This window comes from Lissotriton helveticus, chromosome 6, assembly GCF_964261635.1.
Source record: "Lissotriton helveticus chromosome 6, aLisHel1.1, whole genome shotgun sequence".
Lineage (NCBI taxonomy): Eukaryota > Metazoa > Chordata > Amphibia > Caudata > Salamandridae > Lissotriton > Lissotriton helveticus.
Window position 1 is genome coordinate 178673628 of NC_136067.1, and position 20057 is coordinate 178693684.

Genomic DNA, 20057 nt, shown 5'->3' on the forward strand with positions numbered 1-20057 from the left:
AACACAAGTAGTATACCACCCCAGGACATTTTCAAAATTAGGTGTCTCCAAGCCATACATATTCTAGTATTGATTGTATGTGTTCTGATGTTAGTGAATCTTGGATGCTCTCTTCGCAGCAGGGATGAACATAAGCCACAGGAGGAGTCTGAGTGAAATGGGAAATTTAAAAGGATTGACCCAATGGCCTAAATAAGTCAGTTTCTGAGTCTATTTGCTAGGAAGCATGCAGGGCACTACATTTTTCTTGCTAGTGTTTTTGTTTTCGTGAGAAGAAATGCAATTGTAGTTATAGTTAAGTCCGCCACTAACGATTTTGTCCTTATTGAAATCCATCAGTATAACGGTCACTAGACTACACAAACCTTGTGATCATTGTAAATATTACCATTCGGAACGCCACATCTATGCACCTTTAATGCAATAAAACCTTAAAGTTTCATAGTTATGAGGTTAATATTTGTATCTTCAAGGAAGATACATGCATGTAGATGTAGAGTTAATACTGGTAAATCTGTACTTAGATTCACCCATTGTGACTGATGATATTCTGGATATGATATTGCGGCAGGATGATATCTAGTGTCTCAACATTATGACATATATCCCACCATTATATAAAAATAGCAAATTAAAAATATCTAGGATCAATATGTAGCTCTGTTTCTGGAGGATTGGAGGCTGAATCATCAGTAATGGGATTTACTAAACTTCTTCATCAGAACCTCAGCTCTTTGTTTGATATCTTAACCATCTGATCAAATCCACTAAGCATGTACAAAAAACATGACACATTGAGCAGCTTCTTTGCATTGGCTAGAAATTTATTTTTTGTGTTGTTCAGGCTACATGTCTTACTATCATTGCTCATTAAGCAATCCACAACAGCATCAAGATAAATGAAAAATCAAAATGTCAGCCCTTTAATCCTTTGAGATCCAGCTGCGTAGACTTCAATCCATCCTACTTCTTAATCTCTTGTGGCATTTGATATTCAACATCAAAAGGCACAGGATATTCAGGTTTATATAAACAGAGTATTAGCAGAAATCGTGCGTGTATATGACAAAAGAGCATTTGCACGTGTGAGTGTAGACCTTACTGCATAATAGAGAAGCAGGTTACTCAAAAATATATTTTAGGAATAGATGTATGTTCTAAGCATTGTGGCATTTCACCTCTTGCATTTCTTTACTATGTGAACATTTGCTGGTGTCTCCCCTGATACCAGCAGTTGTTCAACTGATCTCTTTCTTCTTCAGGTACTTTCATTTTCTCCCGCTCTCAGGTGGTATTTCAAGACAGCAGTTCCCCTTTGCATCATTGCAGGTTGAAATGCGCATTTCCCCCCACTTGCAGAGTTCCTGAGTGCATCGGCCTTTGAGAGCTATTTGGCAGTTAGTTGAGTCTTGTGGAAATTTTACTCCTAGCCCTGTGTAAGAAACAAACATGACCAGTGAATGCTCATGACGCAAGTGTTAATATTAAGTGCTTTATAACGAACCACTTAATATATATTTTTATGCATGATGTCTTTTACATTTACTATAGTTCATCACCGCCAGACTGGATGATAGCTTTGAACTATTAAGATCATAATACAAAATATAACACTATAATCTGAAACAAGCATTGGCAATGCTCATATGTCTTGCTTTAATGTGCTGCACCCTGCACGTTCACAGGCTCATCACTGACCTTGCACTCACATGGGCAGAGTCTTTTACCTTTGGTGCACTTGGAATAGGAGCAAGAACCACACAAGAGAGAACGCTTACTTGGAGGGAACAAAGGCACAACCAAGAGTGCATTAGAAGCAAACCTAAGCATATGAAAAGTCATGTAAGGCTGAAGCTGATAGCTGAGATGCTCACCACATGCCCCAGTAAGTGCCTAGTGCACCATGCAGTGTGACTTAAAAATAGATCTGTTTCTTCACTCATAACCAGAGGAGGAAATCCAACTGGGATATAGCTGAAGATGCGCTGTGGTAAATTAAGAAACAGACATGGCAGATGCATTTTGTTCAATCTGAAGTTGACAGATACAATTCTTTAGAAAGCCAAACAAGTTTGCATTCCTATAATTCAAACATCACAAGATAGCTACCTACATGATTAACTTTCTCCCTTCTCCTCTGAAGCAAGGACAAATTATCCTTAAGTTCTTTAAAAGTGAGTAACATTTAAGAGGAATAATAATAATGTGTATGGATAGAAGGTAAGATCCAATTTGTCTGGTAATTGTACCAGGGGCTAGGAATTAGTCAGAAAGGCGACACAGTATCCATACCACCAACATAATGGTCCACCTGCCAGATTTTGATGCGGGTGGATCATTGGTGTTAACACGATGGTGGCTAATCCGTCTCTTCCATGGTTACATATCTCCAACGCCCCGATGGTGTAAGAGTCCTCAGAGGCAGACCGCTATGTCAGCCCACCTAATTTAGATGGGCGGACATGCACATCAGTATTTAGCACCTGTCACCTTCAGGAAAACCCTGGCAGTAAGGGGCAGTTAAAACTGCTCAATGCTCCCTTCACCATGGAATAGCACTCCCATAGCAAAGGAAGCATGTTTTTTTAATTCTAAAAAAGAATTAAAAGATTAAAAGAAAATAAGTTTGACAGACTTCTCCGTCATGTTGATGGAGCCGTGCATCAATAAAAAAAAATATCGACAGTCACCCGCCATGATGGTGATTCCTGTCATTGCTTTGGAAATGACTGCCAGCTTGGCGATGATTTCTAAATTTGGCAGACGTAGTCCAATTTGCCTGGCAGATGTTAAGTACTCCGCCAGGCCAACAGGGAATACTTGTGTGCCAAAACTTAAATTGGGCCCTAAATATCTGTTAGAAGGTCTCTTAGTGTTAGGAATGTATGTCCCCTCCCTATGGTGTTCATCAAGAGAAGTTCTTCTAATTGTAGTTGTAACATCATTTTTATTGTAAAATCTTTTGCCTTGTATTTCTTAGTGTGTTCACAGTGTAAACCCCTTCCTAGTGCATTTGTCAAAGAGATCATAATGTAAAACTTGGCCCTCAGGGTGGATAGATACATCTTTATTTGATCATTAAAAGATAATCATAAAATAACAATACATTTACCCTTTAATAACAATTTATTACATAAAACGGTTCATCATATAGGTTTAAAAGAAAACCACACTAATTTAAAATGACAAAATAAACACATTTGATATGGCAATAAACGGAAGAAAGAAATCCCAATTTCTTACATATAAAAACAAGCATATAAGATAAAAACTTTAAAGGATGTCGATATCAAATAGCAGATTTTAAATAAACATCCATCTTTCCTCATTACTCAATAGCGGCAAATACATTTAGTGCCGCTCTAAATTTCTTAAATCAAAACGTCCTTGAACTAGGGAATAGAAAAGCTCACAACAAATTAGTGTAAAATTTGCAAAAAAATATAAAATGTAGCAATGTTCGAGTAGATGTCTCATCACAAGTGCTACAATAGATTTCCGCCACATCATTTTGCCTAAAGGGAAACAAAGGTTCCATCTAATGGACCGCAAATGAGACCTACTGAATCGAAGCCTATCCCACAAATGTACAACTCAATCCAGATGTGCCTCCTTCCCCAATGAGGTTTGTACTAGAGCATAATGTTTAAAAAAAGATTTCATTGACACAGAAAACTGAGAGGTAAGCTCCTGAGGCAGAAAGCCGGGAGCGAGGTGCTATTGTTTTTAAACTTAGCTTCACAGATTACTTGTGTGTAAGAATTTTATGGTGTCATTGCTTGTGTTTTTAAAACTTTGCTATGATCACAGATTTGCTTGTGCTTGTCATAACTCACCTTCATTAGACACAGGCGGTGTATGCAGCGGAGCCAGCGCTGACGCTGCACGCTGATCGCTTACTCCCCCTCGCGCCCTCCCGCCACAAGCGGAGGCCACGCCCCTTTCTGGCCACGCCCCCAGCCACTTCGCTTAAAGCCTACACTCCTCGGTCGACCTAGCAAAACTGAGAGGTAAGCTCCTGAGGCGGAAAGCCGGGAGCGAGGTGCTATTGTTTTTAAACTTAACTTCACAGATTACTTGTGTGTAAGAATTTTATGGTGTCATTGCTTGTGTTTTTAAAACTTTGCTACGATCACAGATTTGCTTGTGCTTGTCACAACTCACCTTCATTAGACACAGGCGGTGTATGCAGCGGAGCCAGCGCTGACGCTGCACGCTGATCGCTTACTCCCCCTCGTGCCCTCCCGCCACGAGTGGAGGCCACGCCCCTTTCTGGCCACGCCCCCAGCCACTTCGCTTAAAGCCTACACTCCTCGGTCGACCTAGCAAAACTGAGAGGTAAGCTCCTGAGGCGGAAAGCCGGGAGCGAGGTGCTATTGTTTTTAAACTTAACTTCACAGATTATTTGTGTGTAAGAATTTTATGGTGTCATTGCTTGTGTTTTTAAAACTTTGCTACGATCACAGATTTGCTTGCGCTTGTCATAACTCACCTTCATTAGACACAGGCGGTGTATGCAGCGGAGCCAGCGCTGACGCTGCACGCTGATCGCTTACTCCCCCTCGCGCCCTCCCGCCAATAGCGGAAGCCACGCCCCTTTCTGGCCACGCCCCCAGCCACTTCGCTTAAAGCCTACACTCCTCGGTCGACCTAGCAAAACTGAGAGGTAAGCTCCTGAGGCGGAAAGCCGGGAGCGAGGTGCTATTGTTTTTAAACTTAACTTCACAGATTACTTGTGTGTAAGAATTTTATGGTGTCATTGCTTGTGTTTTTAAAACTTTGCTACGATCACAGATTTGCTTGTGCTTGTCATAACTCACCTTCATTAGACACAGGCGGTGTATGCAGCGGAGCCAGCGCTGACGCTGCACGCTGATCGCTTACTCCCCCTCGTGCCCTCCCGCCACGAGCGGAGGCCATGCCCCTTTCTGGCCACGCCCCCAGCCACTTCGCTTAAAGCCTACACTCCTCGGTCGACCTAGCAAAACTGAGAGGTAAGCTCCTGAGGCGGAAAGCCGGGAGGGAGGTGCTATTGTTTTTAAACTTAACTTCACAGATTACTTCTGTGTAAGAATTTTATGGTGTCATTGCTTGTGTTTTTAAAACTTTGCTACGATCACAGATTTGCTTGTGCTTGTCATAACTCACCTTCATTAGACACAGGCGGTGTATGCAGCGGAGCCAGCGCTGACGCTGCACGCTGATCGCTTACTCCCCCTCGCGCCCTCCCGCCACGAGCAGAGGCCACGCCCCTTTCTGGCCACGCCCCCTCAATCCACTGCCCGTAATAACATAAATTATGTGCTTTCATCGGTCACGCAGCGGACGAGCGCAGCGGGCGCGCCCTTTGCGTGCCGAAGGCGCGCCTAAGGCAAGCCCGTCTGCGCCCGTCCACGGCCGGCGCGGTCCAGGGCCCCAACCCCTGCCCATTTTCCTAATGACCGGATAACATATAGCAGGCAGGACCTATGGAACTTAAGGCCACTGATCATTGAGTGGTGCAGGCACAAAATGGAGGCTGTAGCCTCTACCAAATGCCCTCAGTGCCCGTTTAAAACCACTAAACAGATAGACTCTAATGAACGGTCAAGGAACCTCAAAGGTGGCTTGTTAAATTGTCGATCCTTACCTAGACATGCCTTGCAAATTTGGGACCTGCTCTCTGAGGAGAGGCTCGATTTGCTCTTTCTGACGGAGACATGGCTGGGTGCCGATTCTGACCCTGAGATCATCGAATCCCTTCCACCCGGCTATAACATAGCCAGGGTGGATCGACTAGCAGGCCGTGGAGGCGGGATTGCAGTGATCAGCAAGGCCCCTCTGGTTTGCTCCCTTGAACCTCTTACAATAGAGAATTGTGAAGCTGGAAAATTCGCATTGAAACTGGGCCCTCAGGACCACATCTCGGGTGTCCTTCTCTATCGACCTCCTGGGACCTTGGGAAATTTTAGGCAGAGCTTACAAGAACACCTTGCTCACCTTGCACTCAGACACAGGAAGGTTCTCCTTCTAGGTATTCACTTCGATGATGTCCAGCTAAGGGAAGCCATGGAGTTGAGACAGGTCTTACAACATACGAATCTGTCACTTATAAACTTAACCCCCAACCATACTCTTGGCCACTTATTGGACCCGGTGTTTGCTAACTGGGAGGGCATAACGACGAATTCTCCTAACCCTCTTCCTTGGACAGACCATTTTCTAGTCCCTTTTGAAATTTGCACTTTAGGTAAGCCGACGCCCATGCTGGATGGCAACAATAACTACCCCTACCGCAATGGAAAACATTTTCACAACATATTTTCAGCGAGTGCCTAAGCGTAGGAGGGATGCCAGGAGGCACGGATAGCGAAAGTGCTAACCTAAACCTAGAAACCCGAATCCTTGAGGCCCTGAACAAGGTAGCCCCTATATCCATCCCTAAACAGGGTAACAGAGCTAGAAGATCAGCCCTATGGTATAATACAGATCTGCAGACTATCAGATCAGCATGTAAAAAACTAGAAAGGCTCTGGCGCAAGGATATGAATGAGTCTACTAAAAGTCAATATAGAACAGCAATGAGAAGCTACCAAAAACAAGTCAGGGCTGCTAAAACCACCTTTTATAGGAACAGAATCAGTGAGGCGGACTGTTCATCTAGAGAACTCTTTAAAATATATAAAGAAATCTCTGTCGTCTCTAACTCCAATGTCCCAGAAACAGACTCTATCGTTGAATGCAATAAGGTGGCAGACTACTTTGCCAATAAAGTAAAAAATATTTACAGCTCCTTCTCCAGTTGCCCTGCTAATGGAGAATCCTTCATAGAACTGAAGGCAGAGGAACTGCTGAAGTCAGAACAGAGGTTAGAGTGTTTTACTGTACCGTCCAGGAAAGAACTTGAAACCATCTGTATTAGTATAAAATCAGGCTCTCCTAGAGATCCTGCTCCTCCGAGAGTGCTGGGTGCTAGCTTAGCTGTTCTAGAACCTTATATCCGCCATGTCCTCACAACATCCTTTGACTCCCAGACCCTGCCGATAAATTGGAAAAAGGCGATTGTGCTACCTATCAGGAAAAAACCAAATGTAAGCCATGATGTTCTGGAAAATCTACGACCTATCTCTCTGCTACCATATACTGCTAAGATTGCAGAGAAAATTGCTAATATACAACTGATGGCATTTGCGGAAAAGAACAATCTCCTGCACCCCTCTCAATCGGGTTTCCGAAGAGGTCTCTCCAGTGAGACGGCCTTATTAAGAGCCACCGAAACTTTACGGTTAGGAGCTGATGCAGGCCTAACCATGGCACTTGTCTTGCTAGACCTTAGCGCAGCGTTCGACACTGTAGCACATATCACCTTACTACAGTGTCTGAACAGAGGTGGTGTGACCGACAGAGCACTCGGATGGCTTAAATCGTTTCTGACATGCAGAAGCTTTCAAGTCCAACGGGGCTCTTTTCAGTCGGAGGAGAAGATCTTAGAACAGGGGGTGCCACAGGGCTCCGCTCTGAGTCCTACCCTTTTTAATCTTTATATGGCCCCCCTGGCTGAGCTAGTTCATTCGTTCGGCATAGAGATTGTCTCCTACGCCGACGATACGCAGCTCTTACTCACCCTCACACAAACCTCGGCAGCGGGGGCAAATAATTTCCGAGCTTGTATGCAAGCAGTGGCCACCTGGATGGATAGTCACTGCCTTAAACTCAACAGCTCCAAGACTGAAGTCTTGGTAGTAGGTGGGGATCGGCGGCTCTGGACTTGTGACTGGGGGCCTAGTTGTCTAGGCGCTATGCCTATACCTTGTCCTGAAGCAAAGAACTTAGGGATATGGATGGATCCGACACTCTCCTATGAGACTCACATCAATCGATTAGTAGGCAAGTGCTATGGTGTCTTAAAGACTCTCAATAAAACCCTGGACCTCCTTCCTTTGGAGGCTCGGCGCACCATGACCCACGCATTGATTACCTCACGCCTGGACTATGGAAATGTCCTCTTCCTGGGAGCATCTAGTAAAAGCATTGGCCGACTCCAGATACTGCAAAATGCTGCAGCTCGCCTAGTGCTTAGACTCCCAAGAAGAGCCAACTCCGCAACCGCCTTGAAGGCTCTCCACTGGCTCCCAGTGAAAAAAAGAATAATGTACAAAGCCCTCCTTACATGTCATCGAATCCTATGGCATAAAGCTCCTAGTTATTTGACAGGTCTGGCGACCTGGTATGAACCACGCAGATCGCTCAGATCAGGAGGCAAGGGCACGCTTGTGACCCACCGATATAGGAGAGAAAAAATGGGAGGCCGTTCTTTCAAGGTTGCGGTGGCCATAGGCTGGAACAAACTCCCTATCAGCCTCCGCTTGGAGCCGACAGAACCTATCTTCCGTCGACTGCTGAAAACCCATCTTTTCTCCTCATAAGGTCCTCTGTTTCCCTCGCTTTTCCGACCCCCCTCGGACGTGTCTTCTTTCCTCTCCTTTTTAGCGTGGGGACACGCCGGGATGGCGTAATCCATGCGTTCTACAAATGTCCTTATTATTATTATTATTAGACAGTTCCCGGTCCCTGGCACAATCAACCAGGAATGTCATACAGAGCCAGCTTTTGTCTTTTTTCCTTAGCTTGCACGAGTCCAAAAAGATGTGTTGGTCTTCCCAATTTGAGGAAGGAAGCCTGAATATATTGCAGCCATGGTATCTTGTGACCCAAGTTAAACAACATGCAGTCCTAGTTTATATGCAGTCCTAGTTTATATCTCTATTTCAAGAGTCCTGATCATTTCACCCCCAGTCAACTGATCTGGGTTTAATCCATCATCATTTTTTAGCTCACTTCGACACCCCAGTTCAGACATGGCCATATGCAAATCAGTCTGACCCTGTGCCTCATGTGAACAGTCCAGTCCGAACTGCCAAGCCATGTCTTCCCTGGACCGGAAACAAGCACCCTGGGACCCGTTTCTGGCTAATTGTGTGCTCCCTTTTGCACTCTTTCTTTACTCACAGCCTTGAAAATTACTTTAGCGCACTCTCAGCGTATTATATCAGATAGGGTTAGTGCTTTGAAATACATCTATTGGAAAGTTGTGAAACCTGTTCATAAATAAAGATGGACATCTTTAGGGTTTAATCCTAAACTTGTTCCTGACATTGAACCTAACACCACTCTTTTTGTGGGCCGACAAGTGTACCAGACTGGTGAAAGACCTCTATGATACTAATCATGATCCTCTTCCTTTTTCTTTCCTGGCCAAAAAATATAATCTCAATAACATGGATTTTTATACTTTTTTGAAGCTAAAAGTCAAACTTTCTAAAATACCCCTTTCTACAGATTTGATTATTGTCACTGCTTCTAAAATGTATAAATTTTTATCTGCTAGACTGCCTTTACAATCCACAATTACTTGTGTTAAATGGTCTCACCATTTTAAAGATTATATTTTGAAACATATTTCAGAGAATACCTGGCAACTGATTGGGAAATTATCTCTACGCAACAAAATTGCTCCTTTACTGATTCAATCTAAATTCTTTACTATGAACCTTTTGCACTGGACTCCTGCTCATTTGCATAAACTGAGATTAAGAGATAGTGATCTTTGTTGGAATTGCAATTCAGTATCAGGCATCCATCAACATATGTTCTTTCAATGTATGCTATTAGACTCCTTTTGGGGGCTTATACAAAAATATTTATCACTTATCTTTAATTAATACACCTAAAGTTCTCTCTTTACCTATTATCTTACTGGGTCCATGGGCTATAATTATCCCTTTACCTCTTGACGATATGGATTTAGAGCTCTTAGATTTGCTTTTATCCATTGCAGTCAAAATTATACTCACAGAATGGAAATCTTTTCACCTCTTTTCTTACCATACCTGGTGGGCGTGAGATTCATATCTTCGTGGAGCTCATACTTTTGTTGAAAGAAAACATTATTCACCTTTAATTGCTAGTACTGTATGGCATTCTTTGGACAATTATATGGATTTGTCTACTCAGGGGTTGGTAGCTCAATATCCTTTTGAATCTGTCTCTTACTTTAATTTTTTAGCAGTGTAGCAGACGTCCCTTCCCACCATCCCACCCTCCTTCCTTCCTTCCAATAACCTTTCCTCCTTCTCTCTTTCTTTCTCTCTTCCCATTTTCACTTCTTTCCCGTCACTGATGTATCTTATTTACCAAGCAATACAAACTCTCACATGACTTTGCTGGGATATATGTAGATTTTCCATCCGTCCCATCTTCCTGGGTTTATAGTTAGTACTTGATGAATTTGTGATACCTGTTATCTGTCATGATATTTATCTGATCATTTTTATATGATAACTTTTCTATTTTTTTATCCCAGTCCAGATGGTATTTGTTGTGTATTACTTGTTATCTTTTTAATTCTTCATTATTATATATCTGTTACTGATTTCTATGTATTGCTACAGCCTTGCAAATGTATTTCTTTTTATCTAAAACAAATAAATATTTAAACAGAAAAAAAAAAAGTGTTTGTTAATTGCTTTTTTTTTTATCATGTTGGCAGCCCTGCTGCATGTTGTGACAGACCTAAGGACATCATTCTCATTTGTTTTTTATGTTATTTGTAAAAGGCTTTCTCGATGTTGATTTCTTGCTCTTTTTTGGCATTTATTGAGGATAATTTCTGTTTTGTGTTTTTTTTTTATCTGTAGGCTGACTTTTATCATCCTGTGATTCACTGCAGTTTTGGTGGGTTCGTACGTAAATATTGCCTGTAAGGATAGTTTTCTCTGAGTGGTCTTGGGTAAAAACTATTACATGAGAAAATACAGTTTTTTGCTCTAGGTATGTAGATAGTTCTTGTCTTCAGACTAAAGACACATCCATATCTGGTGGTGGCACCGGCAGTGAAACATTGGAAAAGACTAGCAAAAGCAAAGAAGAGTGAGGGCCAAAGCAACAATTTAAATGGTCAAGGGATTCATTTCGGGGGAGGGGGGCACAAATATGGCAAAAAACTTGGTTGAAATGCTGTATGAAAAGTTTAGTGGCCTTTTGGATATCAAACTTAGGGGCATATTTACAATGGAACGGCAAAGGGTGCCGTTAAGCAAACATTGCTAACGCCACGCTCTGCTATTCTGAAAAGGCAAGGATGCACTGTTTTACAATGGTAAGGCCCGTCCCTGCATTTCCCCTAGTGCTGGCGCTAAATCTAGTTGCCTAGTTCCAACGCAGGCACCCTTGCACTATAGTGCAACGGTGTCTGTCTTGGGGGGAATTATTGTTTATGTGCAGGAAGGTTTGTGTACCTTCCTGCACATAAACAATCCAGAATGGAGAATTGTAACTTCTGTGTGTGCTGCATGGTGCAGCACACATAGAAGTTGCAAATCGTCATATTTTAAAGGACTGTTTATGTGCAGGAAGGGACACTTTCCTGCACATGAACACTCATTTATGGTGATTTGCTATTTCTATGGGTGCTGCACAATGCTGCACTCATAGAAACAGCAAAAACGAGGAGAAATTAAGCATTTCTCCTCTTTTCGCCAGGTTAAGACCAGGCTTTCCCTAGTCTTAATGTTGGCACTGCCTCCTATTTATGACACCCTTGTAAATAGAGGCAGCGGTAAAATCAATGGGTGTTGCGGCGGAACGGCCACCGCAACACCCATTGCACGCCCTTTCATGCTAAGAGTAGCATGAAAGGGGGTCTTATTTACAAGGCGCGGTTAAGTGACTTTAAGTGGTTAATGCCATTATGTAAATAAGGCGAAGGATTTATCGCCACAGGAACGTCATAAAGAGTGACATTCTGTGGCAATAGGGGCTTGGAAATATGCCCCTTAATCCCTTCTTTGAACACTTAAAGGCAATAGAGCTCCAGCTGGCAAAAACAAGGATGTTTGCTGCTGTGCCTGTCCCAGATTATGTTCTGGTTTCTGCAAGTGGTGCTACTAGGCTAAACGTCCTACACAATAAGTCTATGAGATCACATAAGGAGAACTTAGTGGGCAGTAACAACTTGGTTGAGAACTTGGCACATGATACGAGTGGGGGGATAGGAGTGGGCTGTATCTGGAGAGCTGGTATTGGGGCTAGTGGTGACTCTCGGGTTTTGGGGGAGGGGTTGCCCATTGTGCACCTACCATCAGCTTTTTGCCTGTATGTAGTGGTTTTGGCAAATGTCCCAATATTATCGTCCCAATCTGTGGAACCAACTGATCAGCTTAAAAATGAGGTTACTCATTGGTTATATTGCAATACCACATGTATTTCTTGTTCTAGCGATGATATGTTAGTGGTATGTTAGTTGGCTGGTGTCCCAAACCAAATGTTTTTAGGGGGATTGTATTATTATCAAGGCCAGATATAGTTGAAGGATTGATACAGTAAGCAAACTTGGACCTTGTAAGGTCAGGAAAAGTATAGCTTTGCCTTTTCTGTTTTTATAGTGATTTGAAACCAGCACAGGGAGCACAGGTCATAGTATAACAAGGCTCCCCCATTTTTGCATCTGTTGATGGTGTTTTGTCAGCTAATCAGAGTAAATGGGTTGCTAAGTAGAGGTAGTGTCTAGAATATATACTCTTAGAACCCCCTGAGCAGATTGAATGAGCTAATGCACTGCACAACCTTCCACACAATGCTGCAGAACCCTGGTACTAATAAGCAGCATGAGGGCAGAAGAGTAGGGGGATGACAAGGGTGTGCGTGTTCCCAATGCCCCAGTACCAATGGTATTAAGATCCTAAGCTGGACTAAAGCAGTAACCAAGGCAAAGTTAGGGTTTAAGGAGTGGGACAAATGTGTTACCTATTCAACATAGTTTTGTTACAGGAAACATGGGTCGAGGGAGAGGTCCTACGTGAAGGGTTTGTGAAATATATGGCGTATGCTCTTCCCTCTACATCAGGTCAGGCAAGGGGCATTATTGTAATGGTTTAATGTGACATTGGATTGTACTATAACTCCAATATTTGCAGGGAGCAAAATATTCCATGCTTTCAGTATTGAATGGGCATCTACACTGTTTGTTTTTTTAATTAACTTTTATAATGTTGTTTTTCTTGTTAGTAGTAATGCTAATTATATCTCCCTTTTTGCTTTTATTATTCCCTTTAGCACCTGGTGTGAACATTTAACTTATAACAACATTGTTTTTGTGTTCTGATTACATGATGTGACTCTGTTGTACACTTGAGCTCCCTGCTAAAGAGTTTACTACAAAACCTCAACTGACTGACATTACACTTACAGAGAACCAACAATCAGTCCTAAATAAAGGATTAGGCTTAGTACCAACACCAAGATTGGACCGTTTCAAACTGTTTTTCATGGATAAAGAAGCCCCCCCAGAAGTATTGCGACACCTATCTGAGATGTAAATCTACATTCTGTCCGCCCACTTAATCTATACCAGTTGAGATGTTCACGTTTGAACAGGCGATGTTCTTGAAATAGAGAATCTAGACCAAAAGAAGAAAGAATTTCACAACATGACAAACAAAGAACATCGAGGTCTGGTTATAAAGCCGATCGATTAGGGCGGGGATATTGTCTTGCTCCACAAAAATGTCTACATAGGACAATGCATTAGTTTGCTGCTTTCTGAACAAAGATTCTATAAACCACTAACAGAGGATCCAACACCAAGATTATGACTCACGATAAACAACCTGGTAGAAGAAGCAGAGACATACAATTGGATCTCAAAATGAGAAGCAGAAATGCTGAACACCCTAATTTTATTCACTACCCAAGATGCACAAGAACAAAACATCTCCACCAGGCCACCCAATTGTGTCCGGCTTTGGCTCCATTTTGGAACCTCTTTCACAATTCGACTATTTCCTTAGACTACTGGTACAGAAAACTCCAACCTACTTGAAGGACACACACAACCTCTTAAACCACCTCAAAGGACTTACATGTGATCAAAGTACCCAGCATATTGGTAGGTTTAGACATTGAAAGCCTTCATAGAAGTCTACCACAAGAGGCAACATTGCAAACTATAAAAGAAATTCTTATGAAAGAAACTTGGTCTTTTAACAGTCCCAGACACTTTGTTTTGGAATGCTGTTGGATAGCATTACCAGGGATTTTTTTTCAAATTTGAAGACACGCTATACCTTCAAACCCAGAGAACATCCATGGGATGTACATTTGCTCTAAGCATATCCGGACTCTATGTAAGTGACTTTGAAGAAAAACACATCCTACACAGCTCAAAACCCTTTCAAGACCCACATATTATTTTGGAAAGATTCATAGATGACATCCTCTTGATCGGGAAGAGCCCCACTGATTTCATTCTGGACTTTCTCACATGGCTAAATACTTGCCATGAATATCTAAAATTCAGACACAAGGCACATCATACCACTCTAGATTTTCTAGATGTTACTAACTATGTCGAAGGGCTTCAGAGAGAGATTATAAGTCCCTACACAGCACTAATCAGGCAGACCTCATCTCCTCAGCCCAAAAGTATCTAGGCAAGGAAGTCAGTGCCCTCTAAACAATCAGCCTAACTGCATCCCATGCCGCGGGCTTCAGAGAGTGCTTATAAGCCCCTGTCTGGCAGTATCTAGGCAGAGCTGTCCAGGACTGACCCAGGGAGGGGTTGTGAGTTAGAAACTCAGTATTGAGCAACACACACACACACACACACACAATAAATCAATCAATGCTTTTCCCTTAAAAAGAAAAAGTACATTAATGCACACACAGCTACATAATTATACTAAAATTGACAAATATGTATAAGATTTCAGGTGAAATTACAAATTGGGATCCCTCCTTGCAGATTAAAGAGGGTGCAATTCACATTCCCTACAGATATATTATAAGAGGGCAACTTACTCTATAGATATAGTCTGTTCTCATTACCTGTGAGTAGCCAGGTAGGCTTTAATCCTAAAACCAGCATTGCTACTCTAGGGGCCTATAGGAAAACATGTGGTTTTTCACTAAAAGGGTAAGTCAAGAAGCTTTGTCAAGCCCTTAAATTGGTAAATGAGAGGGATGCTGCCATTAACACCACATTTAAAAATGAGTAAAGCAAGCTTGTTGGCTTAAACATGAAAATAAATAAACATGGCCACTTGGTCTCTTCCTAATGAGACTCAAAACACATTTAAGGAAGACTGAAAATATACATTGATATGAACATGAAATCTCCTACTGGAGAAATCAAGCAGTTTCTGGTGCCGGAAAAAGAAAGGAGCTTTGGCAATAAATGATGGACGGAATGCTGAATGAATCAAACATTCACCCCCAGTCAAGAGATCTGGGATCAATCCATCATTTCATTTGCTCACTACACCGCCCCAGTTTGGGCCCAGCAATATGCAAATCAGTCTTGAGCCTGCTTTTCATGGGAACAGTCCAGACAGAACTGCCAAGCCGGGTCCTCCCTGGACCAGAAATAAGCATCCTGGCACCTTTTTTAGGGGTAACACCTCTCATTAGCTAGGCTAGCTTAAATCCTGTGCCACATCGAGCAAGGGACCCAGCAAGGGACCAATGTCTGGGTATAACCATCCCACTTAGGGCAAAAAGTGCTGCAGCAACACATTATGGATGAAATGCTACATAAATCAAGCATTCACCCCCGCTCCCCCCCCCAGTGAAGAGATCCAGACTAAATCCATAATTCCTTTGCTAACTACGCCATCCCAGTTTGGACCCTGCCCTATTTAAATCAGTCTTGACCCTTCTCCTCATCCATGCACCAGCTTTGGGGTAACTCCTCTCATCAGTCAGGCTAGCTTAAATCCAGTGGCACAGCGAACAATGGAGCCACGTCTGAATATCAAGATGCTTGTTCCAGTACAGGGAGGATTCTGTCCATCAGTTGTTCTTTTTGCATTTGTCACCTCGAATGGGACGGGTATGCACAGACTTGGGTCCCGATCTCATTTGCCGGTAAGCTGGTTGGATGAAAGGCAGGGAGACACTACATCTAACCTCAGGACAGAAGAATTTTATCGTATCGTACTACCCAATAATGGCACTAAGAAAATAATAAACAGACGATTACCAGAAGATTCATCTACACTTTAGAATGAGATGGAATGACTCATCAGACCTCCGACCAGCATCAACAGCTAAACAACAGTTAGTGATGAACAACACAAGAGAAAAAGATAGATAAAGCAGATAAGAAAACCGACGTACCTGCCTCAGCAATAAGATCATTATTTTATATCTGAAGACTCATCTCTTTTATAATAAGTGCGAATATAGGATGGCAATTTATAGCTCTTAATCTAAATGGATGAAGAGCGATCTCTATGTATTAGTGTATTTAAATTGTTGAAATGTATACTTATTTACACTTTGAAACTAATTGTATATAAATTGGAGAAAGAAAAATCTTTTTCAATATATATATCGCTTTCTACTTACAAAAACAAACAAAAAGAATAATAAAATCAAAAATATTTTTCTATGTTGTGCGTTCTAATGTGTTTTACATTGTGGTATGTCTAGAGTTTTCACAATCAACTATAGTAAAACAGCACTGAACCCGGTGCATACATTTTCCAAATGAGTTGGGTCCCGATCTCTCAATGACGCTGGAGTCAAGTTAGCCTGGCTGAAGAGGGGTGAACCTTCGAAACTGATCTTAGGATGCTAGCATGGGCATCCACAGAAATGGTTTCGGGGGGGGGCAACATTTTAACTTCATCACCATCCTCCGATATGATTAAGCACAAGTATTAAATACATTAAAAAAAATCTAATAAGACAAAGTGCTTAAATAAACAAAGAAACCCATAGGGGGAAGAGAAAAATCTTGTGAGGCGACACAGCTGACGACCTGGCAACTACAATAAAACAGAGGGAGAAACTAAAAATGGCGGAAAAAAATCAAAAACATTCTAAATCAGGTTGATGTGGTTCTTGAGCATGGGTACTCACAAACTTTCTCTTGGGGGCCAAATTTACAGTGTGGTTTGTGGCCGAGGGCCGCACCGGTGGGTGCGGGGTCAGGTGGGAGGGGGTGGGGCTAGAGCAACAAAAAAACCTGTGACCATGAGGTTGAACACATGCCCCTGCAGCGGACGCCTTCGTCCACTGAGCCACCAGACCCGGCATACACACATCTTTCTTTCTTTCTTTCTTTCTTTCTTTCTTTCTTTCTTTCTTTCTTTCTTTCTCTCTATCTCTCTCTGTCTCTCTCCCTCTATCTCTGTCTCCCTCCCTCTCTCCAACTCTCTCTCTCCCTCCCTCTGTCTTCCTCCCTCTGTCTCGCTCCATCCCCCTCCCTCTATTTCCTACTCTGTCTCCCTCCCTCTGTCTCCCTCCCTCTGTCTGTCTCCCTCCCTCTGTCTGTCTCCCTCTGTCTGTCTCCCTCTGTCTGTCTCCCTCTGTCTGTCTCCCTCTGTCTGTCGCCCTTTGTCTGTCGCCCTTTGTCACCCTATGTCTGTCTCCCTCTGTCTGTCTCCCTCCCTCTGTCTCCCTCTCCCTCCCCCTGTCTCCCTCTCTCTGTCTCCCTTTCTCTCTGTCTCCCTCTCTCTCTGTCTCCCTCTCTCTCTCTCTCTCTCTCTCGGTCTCCCTCACTCTGTCACCCTCTGTCTCCCTCCCTCTCTCTCTCTCCCTCTGTCTCCCTCTCTGTCTCTCTGTCTGTCTTAGTCTCTACCTCTATCTGTCTGTCCCTGTCTCTGCCTCTATCTGTCTGTACCTGTCTCTATCTGTCCCTGTTTCCCTCCCTCTGTCTCCCTCTCTGTCTCTCTGTCTCCCTCTCCGTCTCTCTGTCTCTGTCTGTCTCTATCTCTGTCTGTCTCTGTCTCCCTCAATCCCTCTCTCTGTGTCCCTCCCTCTCCATCTCCCTCTCGGTCTGTCTCTGTCTCTCTCTCTGTCTCACTCACTCTGTCCGTCTCCCTCTCTCTCTCTGTCTCCCTCCCTCTGTCTGTCTCCCTCTGTCTGTCTCCCTCTGTCTCCCTCCCTCTGTCTGTATCCCTCTGTCTGTCTCCCTCTGTCTGTCTCCCTCTGTCTGTCGCCCTTTGTCTGTCGCCCTTTGTCACCCTCTGTCTGTCTCCCTCTGTCTGTCTCCCTCCCTCTGTCTCCCTCTCCCTCCCTCTGTCTCCCTCTCTCTGTCTCCCTTTCTCTCTGTGTCCCTCTCTCTCTGTCTCCCTCTCTCTCTCTCTCTCGGTCTCCCTCACTCTGTCACCCTCTGTCTCCCTCCCTCTCTCTCTCCCCCTCTGTCTCCCTCTCTGTCTCTCTGTCTGTCTTAGTCTCTACCTCTATCTGTCTGTCCCTGTCTCTGCCTCTATCTGTCTGTACCTGTCATTATCTGTCCCTGTTTCCCTCCCTCTGTCTCCCTCTCTGTCTCTCTGTCTCCCTCTCCGTCTCTCTGTCCCTGTCTGTCTCTATCTCTGTCTGTCTCTGTCTCCCTCCCTCCCTCTCTCTCTCTCTGTCCCTCCCTCTCCATCTCCCTCTCTGTCTGTCTCTGTCTCTCTCTCTCTGTCTCACTCACTCTGTCCCTCTCTCTCTCTGTCTCCCTCTCTCTCCCTCTCTCTCCCTCTCCGTCCCTCTGTCTCCGACCCATACACACAACCACACACACGCAACCACACACACCACACACACACAACCACACACAAACACAATCACACACACCTAACAACAACCATACATACAACCACACACACCCACACACACCTAACCACACCCATACACACAACCACACACACAATCACACACACAACCACACACACAATCACAGACACACACAACCACACACACAACCACACCATCAGTGCACACTTTCACCAGGCACAGACACCATCAGTCGTCAGTGCACGCTTTTACCGGGCACAAACACCACCAGCTGTCAGTGAAAGCTTTCACCAGCACAAACCACCAGCCGGCAGTGCACTCTTCCACCAGGCACACACACCACCAGCCATCAGTGCACACATCAATTGTTAACATATCCACAATTAACTATTGTAGCAATCGCAGTATGGCGCACTTTACTTTTAAATATATTCATCTAAAGCGCAGCATGCTATCATTACTACAAAAATAAATACACATTTTTGTCCTACAATTTATAGACTTTTGTTGCAATTGGTGTTGCAATGTTTAGCAATGCCAATAGGTCAAACTTAATGAATGCGAGACCTATTGCATTGCAAATGCTTGTTTTTCCTTTTGGCTCTGTCTCTCTCTTTATCTCTCCTCTGCTCTTACACCTCCCTTTGTCCCAACATGGAGGGTTAATTACATTTTTCACTACAACGTTGTCAAAATCGAATTTCCCTTGTATATGACTGGATTTAAACTGGAATGCCATGGAAAGCAAAACAAACGATGGATTTAGGCCCAGATCTCTATACTGGTGTGAGTGTTTGACATTGTTAAGCATTCTCTCCGTCAATTGTTGTTTTGGATTTGTCACCCTAAGTGGGGCAAGTATGCCCAGACGTGGGTCTTGTGCTCTTCATGCCACTGGAGTCAAGCTAGCCCGGTGGATGAGGGTCGAAACCCCAAAACAAGTCGCAGAATGCTTGTTCCAGTCCAGGGGGACCTGGCTTGGCAGTTTGGGCTGGACTGTTCCCATTGGGATTAGTGTCAAGACTGATTTGCATATGGCTAGGATTAGACTGGAATGGCATGGGGAGCACAAAAACGATGGATTTGAGAGACCTAAAATTCCTTCCTACTGCAGGTGTCATAAAGTAAACATTGTATACCTCCTTTCTCTTATATTTGTTAGAGTAGACAACCCCCTCCATATTATATGTGTTGAAGTATTCCATCTAAAACTCTTCCTTTTTTATTTGTCAGAGGGTTCATGATGTGAAACCCCTACCTATTGTATTTGAGAAATCTGTTTCAGGAGGCCCCAAGCAAGTCAGCAGTTTGTAGCCTCAATTGAGTCAACAGGTGTTTGTCACCTCTGGATCCTGGTGCCTCCATGCGCCAGACCCTCAAACTGGGAACCAAGTGCCTCTTTAAAAGTTTTCTCAAAGGGTCTGATTATAAGTTTGGTGGGCGAGAGGGGACCACCATGCTAGCTCCCGACCAGCCAAAACCGTGGTCCAACCGCCCGCCAGATTATGAGTTTCCTC

At 43.5% G+C, this 20057-nt stretch overlaps 1 long non-coding RNA gene across 1 annotated transcript in view; it reads right to left on the minus strand.

Moving 5' to 3' along the window:
- Positions 1 to 799: 799 nt before the first annotated feature.
- The window catches only part of LOC144761274 (uncharacterized), a 61703-nt gene continuing 42445 nt past the window's right edge, over positions 800 to 20057 (minus strand). The window contains exon 2 of the long non-coding RNA XR_013595656.1: positions 800 to 1432. This is a non-coding gene — a long non-coding RNA (uncharacterized LOC144761274). The remainder of the gene's footprint in view (positions 1433 to 20057) is intronic.